A 9,727-nucleotide genomic window follows, 5' to 3' on the forward strand; every position below is an offset into this window, starting at 1 on the left:
ATTTCCGTGCTTGTGATGGGTGTGGAGAAAAGGGAACCCTCTTACACTGTTGGTGGGAATGCAAACTAGTACAGCCACTATGGAGAACAGTGTGGAGATTCCTTAAAAAACTGGGAATAGAACTGCCATATGACCCAGCAATCCCACTGCTGGGCATATACACCGAGGAAACCAGAATTGAAAGAGACGCGTGTACCCCAATGTTCATCGCAGCACTGTTTACAATAGCCAGGACATGGAAGCAACCTAGATGTCCATCGGCAGACGAATGGATAAGGAAGCTGTGGTACATATACACAATGGAATATTACTCAGCCATTAAAAAAAATACATTTGAATCGGTTCTACTGAGATGGATGAAACTGGAGCCCATTATACAGAGTGAAGTAAGCCAGAAAGAAAAACAACAATACAGTATACTAATGCATATATATGGAATTTGAAAGATGGTAACGATAAACCTATATGCGAGACAGAATAAGAGACACAGCATGGAACAATTTTATGGACTCTGAGGGAGAAGGTGAGGGTGGGACGTTCTGGGAGAATAGCATTGAAACATGTATATTATCATATGTGAAACAGAACACCATTCCATGTTCGATGCATGTGACAAGGGCTCAGGGCCGGGGCAATGGGATGATCCAGAAGGATGGGATGGGGAGGGAGGTGGGTGGGGGGTCCAGGAAGGGGAACACATGTAAACCCATGGCTGATTCATGTCAATGTATGGCAAAAACTATTACAATATTGTAAAGTAATTAGCCCCCAACTAAAATAAATAAGTTTATAAAAAAAAATAATAAAGCAATATTTTACAATAACTATAAATGGAGCATAACCTTTAAAACTTGGGAATCACTATATTGTACACCTGTAACTTATACAGTATTGGACATCAACTGCACTTCAATTAAATAGTGAACCATTAAAAAAAAAAGCAAGGAGGGCCAGAGGATGTAGAAGAAATTCTCACATTGGTTCTGATCACAAGTGAAAAAACACTTACAATGTGGACCACTACTGCCAGATACCTAGTGATGGGCCACCTCACACCAGGGAAGCTCCCCAGGGGTGGAGAGCCAGGAGCTGGAGCAGGCACAGGATGGCACTTTCTCACTTTGTTTTGCAGGTCTCCTCTCCTGCAGCCTCCTTCTCCCACTGTTCCAGTGGATAATCCAATAGATGGGGGATAATTCTAAAGAGTGGAGGAGAGGCAGGGGCTGAGCAGAAACCTCCGAAGCATGTACTTCACAAGACAAGAGCCTGAAAAGGAGAAAGAGCTGAAAGAAGGAAAATGGATTTGAACATACTGTTAAAGACAATAGTAAATATGAAAAGAGATGACAGGAAGGATGCTTAATGGAAGGAGGAAAAGGTGGAAAGGATTCTTAATGGGAGGTGAAGGACAAAAAAGCCCCATGGCACTTCTGCCTCTGAGGTACACTATTAGCAGGTATGGCAAGAGTACAGCAGCCCCACAATTTATCCTGTCCATGGATTTTTGTGAAGCCAGAGTCCTTGCTCCCATAAAAATAATGTGACAAATGGAGGATGTGTTCCCAGGTCAGCCTACAAAAGACCAGTGGTCCCATCATGACCCAGGTAACTGGCTGGTCCTGGGATACAGCAAGGTGTCCTCCTGAGCCTAGGAGCGGGGGTACGAGGTTATCCTTGGAGTGATGCCTGAGGTCCGCAGGGGAGACCTGTGTAGGAAATAGTTGGCAAATAATCTTCCTGACCTGGCAGCTAGATTAAACATATCGAACCCGTGTCTAGAAAATGACCCCGAAGTTATGTGGGCTCCTGGTTACAGTGCACTCTCAAATGGAAAGGGGTCACCCATTGGGCTGCATCGCAGCCCTGAGCAGTGCAGCTGGAGGGGGGGCTGGGCTCTGCCTTCCTGACAGTCATCCTATCCGCCTGTCAGCCATTCTCACCTGTGTGTGGGGTGTGTATGTGTGGAGGGAGGGCGTTGTGTCCATTAAGTCTTTCTTTGGACTTCCCACAGAGCAAACACTTTCAGTAAAGCAGCCCCCCACAAAAGGTTCTGCCTGATCAGATGTTCATGAGTGTATAATGGTTTAACAAATTGATATCTGGCAACTTTATGAATTTCTGGATGAGTGGTTGGCATCCTCGAGTCAGATCCACTCTAGGACCTGTCGCTGGTGGGGTTTCCAAGCCCTCAGACCAGCCTGCCCTCATGGACCTTCTACAAATTTCTTGATACTTGAATACCCATAGTATGAATAACAGGGGTGTGTCCTGAGGGAGTGGGGACAGGTCACAGTGTGTGGGGAGCAGAATAAGGAACAGAATAAGGAGCAGAATAAGAGGACTCTTTTTCCTTTTCAGATGCAGGGCTGAGCTTTGTGGTGGTGGGTGGTGAAGCACAATGCAATCGCCTTCATGCACATTTGCATTTGCCCCACAATGTTCATTGAGCACTTACTCTGGGTCAGGTACCACTCTGGGTGCTGACACAAGCTGTTCTAGATGTGTCATCCATAGACACATCTAGTTTGTGTCTATGGATGAGTGTTTGTGTGTGTGTGTGTGTGTGTGGTGTACAGAAAGTAAATAAATAAGTCTGGCAAGTTCAAATCGTGATGACTACTATGAAGAGAAGAAAGCAAGAGATGGGATAGAATGGTAGTTTGGGTCTGGTCAGCAATGGCCTCTCTGAAAGGACAAGGTATAAGTGTAGACTGAGTGATGAGGAGGATGAGGAGCTGGTCAAGGAAGATCCAGGGCAGAGTTCCAGGCAGAGGGAAGAGTAAGTACAGAACCTAAAAGCAGAGGAAGGTTGGAGGCAGGAGGCTGGCCAGCCGGGCTGGGCTTGAGAGCAAAGGAGTGGGATTCAGCTAGGCTGGGGGAGATTTTCCTGGGTCTTCTGCTCCATGTCAGGAGTTCAGATTTTACTCCAAATGCGGTGGGAAGGGAAACCCATGACCTGATCTGTAATTTTTAATGCTCCTCTAGCTGCTAAGTGGAGACTAGACTAGAGGGTGTGAGAGGAAGTGAAAAGCAGGTTAGAAGGTTATCACAAAGATCCTGGGGCGGGGCTCATCTCTCCTCCCTTTTACTTTCCCTAGTCTTTTCCAAATAAAACCTCTACTCTGTAAGCACTGTGCATCTCAGATAAAGGTTCTAAGGAAAGAAAGCAATCTTCTTGAACAAATTCTCCATAGGGCTGGACCATTAACCCCCTCAGAGGTATTTTCCTTTGTAAAGGCTTGTTAACCACAATGGATTTCTGATTGGTAGAATTTCACTCGGGGAAGGGAAAGCACTCTCACTAACTGGGAGATATTTTGGTCAGGGCTGACATTTATAGCAACGCTTCTTAAACTTCATGCGTTACAATGCAGATTCCTTGTCAGTTTGTCCGTGAAGGAACCTGAAGTTTTGCTTTTCTGACATTTCCCCATGGACTTCTTTGAGTTGTAAGTTTTTTCTTAATTATTCTTTTAAATTTTATTTATTTATTTATTTTTAGGTGCACAGCACGTGGGATCTTTGTTCCCTGACCAGGGACTGAACTTGCATCTCAAGCACTGGAAGCATGGAGTCTTAACCACTGGATTGCCATGGAAGTCCCAAGTTGTAAGGTTTTAAAGGACTTTGTTTGACATATTAAAGACAGGTCAGAATACTAAAAATTGCTTTCTGTATATTCATTTGATCATTTGTTCATTTGTTCTGAAGGGTATCAGAAATATGTCATGCCAAATGATGCCACTTTGGCCTAAGAATTATTTTGACTGGAGGCAATTGAAAAAAAGACACCGGGAGATTTCTCTGCCCTCCCTATATCTGCCTAAAGGCTGGCCATAAATTTTCCTCTGTGTAGATGGCATAAATTCTGTACTCTGACCTCTCCTCCCTCTCCTATTCCTGTACCACAATGAGAGAGTTACTCTTATCACTAGAGACAGAGGGCCAGCACTGAGATGAGTCTGCATAAGCAAACCTTACTAAATAACCCTTATCTACTGTTAGCGTCCCTTATATATTTACCACTTCTAGGTGCTTTCACCATAAGCATATTTGTCATTAGACATTTTTGTTGCAAGCATTTTTGCTACAAACACTTTCACTGCATAACTAATTGGTCATAAGGCAATTTTGCTGTAAAAAATAAAATGAAAAAGAAAAGAGGGACACTGAAAAAGGGTAAAACAAAACATGAAAAATTAATAAAAAAGACTTTATTGTGAAATACAAAATATTTGAATCCATTAAAAATGTGTGTAGATTCATGGCCATACTGCACAAATAACTGATTTTGTCTCATGGGATGGTCCTAAGAACTTGTCTTTTGAGTCTCTCATTCTTAGTATTATGCATTTTTAAAATTGATTTTTCTTCCAGTTTGGCATCACACTTTTTCTTTCTTGCTAAAATTTCTTCCTTCATTAAAAAATGTATCTATTTCCAAATGCTAAGGTGCATCTTTGTTACTGAGCTTTCTATTGCATTGTGAAAGCCTCCACACTTTATCCTTGGCATATTGTCACATGTCTGTTGATAGATATTCCCAAGTTCTGTGGGAAATATGAGTTCAATTGTGTGCCTTTGAGGTCCTTTGCCTCTTTTTTTCTACAATGTAGTATGTTTTAAAATAAGAAACCAACTCTTGGGGCAAATCATTATCTGTCAGCTCAACAAAGCTATCAATGACATCGCTAACTGGAAGAAATGCTAACATTGAAACCAAACTGTCAAACCAAACTGTCAACCGGTTATTTTATCTTTGACTGCAAAATTGCCTTACAGCCAATTAGTTATGTGGTAGAAATGTCTGTGGCAAAAAATGTTTACAGCAAAGAAGCTAATGTGAAAATACCAGAGACATATTTATCCTCCCACAATTTACTTCCCCTAGAAAACCCAGACCCGCACCCCCCACCCCACCCCCGCCTTTGTCTAATCCCTTCTCCACAATTTATCATCCTTTGCTAAAGTGGCATATAAGCCCTTGAGTATTTCTTTCGGTTTTTCATTTCTTTCTCTGAAACCTCTGTGCATATAAAAATATTAACATCAAATGAAATTTGTATGCTTTTCTTCTGCTAGTCTTTTGTCAATTTAATTTGTAGTCTCCAGTTTCAGTACCTAATAAGGTAGAGGAAAAAAATTATAGTTAATTCATTCAAATGTTTGTTGGTTACTAGGGATTATCATATTTAAGGATATGAAAGAGTTTTCTGAGAAGGTTGCCAAAACACATATTTTTATTGAGCCTTTGAAAGCTGAACACATCTGGATTCTGGTGTTCCTGATCCCATCCAGTGGTGTGCTGGTAAATGTCTTAAACTGTCTCTGGGGAAAAAGTCTTGATTTACAGCTTTTGTTAATTTCTGTGATGTAAATCTTTCCCCAATGCTGACTTTCAGCTTCCAAAATGACATTACTTGATGATGTTGTTGTTGTTCAGTTGCTGACTAGTGTCCCCATGAACTGCTCCTCGCCAGGCTTCTGTGTCCTCCACTATCTCCCTGAGTTTGCTCAAATTCATGTCAATTGAGTTGATGATGCCATCCAACCATCTCATCCTCTGTTGTCCCCTTCTCCTCTTTCCTTCAATCTTTCCGAGCATCAGAGTCTTTTCCAGTGTGTAGGCTCTTCGAATCAGGTGGCCAAAGTATTGGAGCTTCAGCTTCTGCACCAGTTCTTCCAATGAAAATTCAGGGCTGATTTCCTTTAGGATTGACTGGTTTGATTCCTTGCCATTCAAGGAACTCTAACAGTCTTCTGAGTACCACAGTTCAAAAGTACCAATTCTTTGGAGCTCAGCCTTCTTTATGGTCCAACTCTCACATCCGTACATGACTGCTGGAAAAACCATAGCTTTGACTATCCAGACCTTTGTCAGCAAAGTTACGACTCTGCTTTTTAATACACTGCCTAGGTTTGTCATAGCTATTCTTCCAAGGAGCAAGCGTCCACTAATTTCATGGCTGCAGTCACCATTCGCATTGATTTTGGAGCCCAAGAAAATGAAATCTGACACTGTTTCCACATTTTCTCCATCTATTTGCCATGAAGTGATGGGCCTGGATACTATGATCTTCGTTTTTTGAATGCTGAGTTTAAGCCAGCCTTTTCACTCTCCTCTTTCACCTTCATCAAGGGACTCTTTAGTTTCTCTTCACTTTCTGTCATTAAAGTGGTATCATCTGCATATCTGAGGTTGTTGATATTTCTCCTGGCAATCTTGATTCCAGCTTGTGATTCATCCAGCCCAGCATTTAGCATGATATTCTCTGCATATAAGTTAAATAAGTAGGGTGATAATACACAGTCTTCAAGAACTCCTTTCTCAATTTTGAACTAGGTCATTGTCCCATGTTCGGTTTTAACTGTTGCTTCTTGACCTGCATACAGGTTTCTCAGGAGGCAAGTAATATTGTCTGGTATTCCTGTCTCTAAGAATTTTCCACAGTTTGTTGTGATCCTGTGGCTCAGCTGGTAAAGAATCTGCCTGCAATGGGGGAGACCTGGGTTTGATCCCTGGGTTAGAAAGATCCCCTGGAGAAAAGAAATGTTACCCACTCCAGTATTCTGGCCTGGAGAATTCCATGGACGGTATAGTCCATGGGTCGTAAAGAGTCGGACATGACTGAGTGACTTCACTTTCACACAGTCAAAGGCTTTAGTGTAGATAGGATAGTACATTTTACTTAATGTAGATAAAGATAATAATGGATACAATAGATAACATTAAGGTCATAGATAATAGTCAAATATAGTCAAACATTTAGGAAGTGAGCCATTTATTATTTATACTTTATTTTTTAAATTCAACTTAATTTCAGTTCAATTCAGATCAGTCGCTCAGTCATGTCTGACTCTTTGTGACCCCATGAATCGCAGCACACCAGGCCTCCCTGTCCATCACCAACTCCTGGAGTCTACCCAAACTCATGTCCATCGAGTCAGTGATGCCATCCAGCCATCTCATCCTCTGTCGTCCCCTTCTCCTCCTGCCTACAATCCTTCCCAGCATCAGGGTCTTTTCCAATGAGTCAACTCTTTGCATCAGTGGCCAAGGTATTGGAGTTTCAGCTTCAACATCAGACCTTCCAATGAACACCCAGGGCTGGTCTCCTTTAGGATGGACTGGTTGGATCTCCTTGCAGTCCAAGGGACTCTCAAGAGTCTTTTCCAACACCACAGTTCAAAAGCATCAATTCTTCGGTGCTCAGCTTTCTTCACCGTCCAACTCTCACATCCATACATGACCACTGGAAAAACCATAGCCTTGACTGGACAAACCTTTGTTGGCAAAGTAATATCTCTACTTTTTAATATGCTGTCTAGGTTAGTCATGACTTTCCTTCCAAGGAGTAAGTGTCTTTTAATTTCATGGCTGCAGTCACCATCAGCAGTGATTTTGGAGCCCAAGAAAATAAAGTCTGACACTTATTTCCACTGTTTCCCCATCCATTTCCAATGAAGTGATGGGACCAGATGCCATGATCTTAGTTTTCTGAATGTTGAGCTTTAAGCCAACTTTTTCACTCTCCTCTTTCACTTTCATCAAGAGGCTCTTTAGTTCCTTTTCACTTTCTGCCATAAGGGTGGTTTCATCTGCATATTTGAGGTTACTGATATTTCTCCCAGCAATCTTGATTCCAGCTTGTGCTTCTTCCAGCCCAGCGTTTCTCATGATGTATTCTGCATATAAGTTAAATAAGCAGGTTGACAATATACAGCCTTGATGTACTCCTTTTCCTATTTGGAACAAGTCTGTTGTTCCGTGTCCACTTTTAACTGTTGCTTCCTGCCCTGCGTACAGGTTTCTCAAGAGGCAGGTCAGGTGGTATGGTATTCCCATTTCTTTCAGAATTTTCCACAGTTTACTGTGATCCACACAGTTAAAGGCTTTGGCATAGTCAATAAAGCAGAAATAGATGTTTTTCTGGAACTCTCTTGCTTTTTTGATGATCCAGCAGATGTTGGCAATTTGGTCTCTAGTTCCTCTGCCTTTTCTAAAACCAGCTTGAACATCTGGAAGTTCATGGTTCATGTATTGCTGAAGCCTGGCTTGGAGAATTTTGAGCATTACTTTACTAGCGTGTGAGATGAGTGCAATTGTGTGGTAGTTTGAGCATCCTTTGGCATTGCCTTTCTTTGGGATTGGAATGAAAACTGACCTTTTCCAGTCCTGTAGCCGCTGCTGAGTTTTCCAGATTTGTTGGCATATTGAGTGCCTCACTTTCACAGCATCATCTTTCAGGATTTGAAATAGCTCAACTGGAATTCCATCACCTCCACTAGCTTTGTTCATAGTGATTCTTTCTAAGGCCCACTTGACTTCACATCCAGGATGTCTGGCTCTAGATGAGTGATCACACCATCGTGATTATCTGGGTCATGAAGATCTTTTATTACTTTTTAATTATTTAATTTATTACTTTTACTTTAATTTATTACTTTTTAATTTTTTGATGTGGACCATTTAAAAATCTTTTATTCAATTTGTTTCAGTATTGGTTATGTTTTGGTTTTGTGACCACCAGGCATGTGGGATCTTAGCTCTCTGCCCAGGGATAGAACTCTCACCCTCTGCTTTGGAAGGCAAAGTTTTAACGACTTCGACTGCTAGGGAAGTCCCTGTACTTTAGTTTATAATATAATTTATTTCATTGTAAGTTTTGAAATTTAACAACTGGCTCACAAATTTCTTAAAAATTTAGCAATTTCTTCCTCAAGCTTCTTCTTGGCCTTAGGTTCCAAATAAAATCCCTGTGTTGTAAACACTGTGCACCTTAAGTAACTGTTTCCAAGAGAAGGAAGGAATCTCCTTGAATGAATTTTCTACCACTGCATCAGACCCCATGCATGCTCAGCCCATCCTTTAATTCTTGCTATCAGGTGAGTTTTTGGTCTCAGAATTCTGATCCATTTCCAAATTCTGTGGTAGGTGCTGGTAAGTGATGGCAGATATGTTAGAGGTGATAGGTGATAAGAGGATGTGAGGATGACAGTGATGAAGATACATAGGGTGGGGAGAAGGAACAACCTGAGAGGCTTCAGACCTTGTACCCCTTATCACCTTATCTAGAATTTAGATACAAATCCAGTTGTCTCTAACCCCAAACTGACCTGCTTAACAAAAATGCTATAGATATATCTATAAGACTACTTATACATGTATGTATGTGTGTGTCTGTGTGTGTGCATGCTCAGTCATGTCCGTCTCTTTGCGACCCCATGAACTGTAGCCTGCTAGGCTCCTCTGTTCATGGGATTTTCCTGGCAAGAAAACTGGAGTGGGTTGCAATTTCCTCCTCCAGGGACTCTTTCTGACCCAGGGTATGAATCCATGTCTCCTGCTTTGCAGGTGGATTCTTTACCACTGAGCCACCTGGGGATCCATACTTATATAAAAGATTACTTATATGTGATATATACAGGTTGATTCATGTTGATGTTTGGTAGAAACCAATGCAAAACTGTAAAGTAATTACCCTTCAATTACAAACAAACAAACAAAAAAAGAAAATAAATCTACAAGCATAGAATGAAAAAAACTAGTGTTGTCCCTTATCCCTTCCCATTCCACTGATATTCCCTAGAGACAAGCATTTTAGATTTTCAAATTTCAAATACTACTCTTACATTTGCTTCAGTTCAGTTCAGTTCAGTCTAGTCACTCAGTCATGTCTGACTCTTTGCGACCCCATGGGCTGCAGCATGCAAGCCTTCCCTGTCC

Source organism: Giraffa tippelskirchi, chromosome 2 (assembly GCF_054371585.1).
Source record: "Giraffa tippelskirchi isolate mGirTip1 chromosome 2, T2T-mGirTip1v1.2.pri, whole genome shotgun sequence".
NCBI lineage: Eukaryota > Metazoa > Chordata > Mammalia > Artiodactyla > Giraffidae > Giraffa > Giraffa tippelskirchi.